Source organism: Arachis duranensis, chromosome 10 (genome assembly GCF_000817695.3).
Source record: "Arachis duranensis cultivar V14167 chromosome 10, aradu.V14167.gnm2.J7QH, whole genome shotgun sequence".
NCBI lineage: Eukaryota > Viridiplantae > Streptophyta > Magnoliopsida > Fabales > Fabaceae > Arachis > Arachis duranensis.
Window position 1 is genome coordinate 23,216,183 of NC_029781.3, and position 368 is coordinate 23,216,550.

Genomic DNA, 368 nt, shown 5'->3' on the forward strand with positions numbered 1-368 from the left:
TTTGACAGTTGCTTTTCTGTTTGCTTTAACTGTACTTCCATATTCCTGTTAGCCATTCTTGTTTCCTGTAGTATTTCTTTGAATTCGGCTAGCTGCTGGGTTAGAAAGTCTAATTGTTGATTGAATTCATTAGCCTGATCCACAGGACTGAGTTCAGCAGTTACTGCTTTAGCTTCTTCTTTCATGGAAGGTTCAATACTTAGGTACATATGCTGATTTCTGGCAACTGTATCAATAAGCTCTTGAGCTTCTTCAATTGTTTTTCTCATATGTATAGATCCACCAGTTGAGTGATCTAGAGAAATCTGAGCTTTTTCTGTAAGCCCATAGTAGAAGATGTCTAATTGCACCCATTCTGAAAACATTTC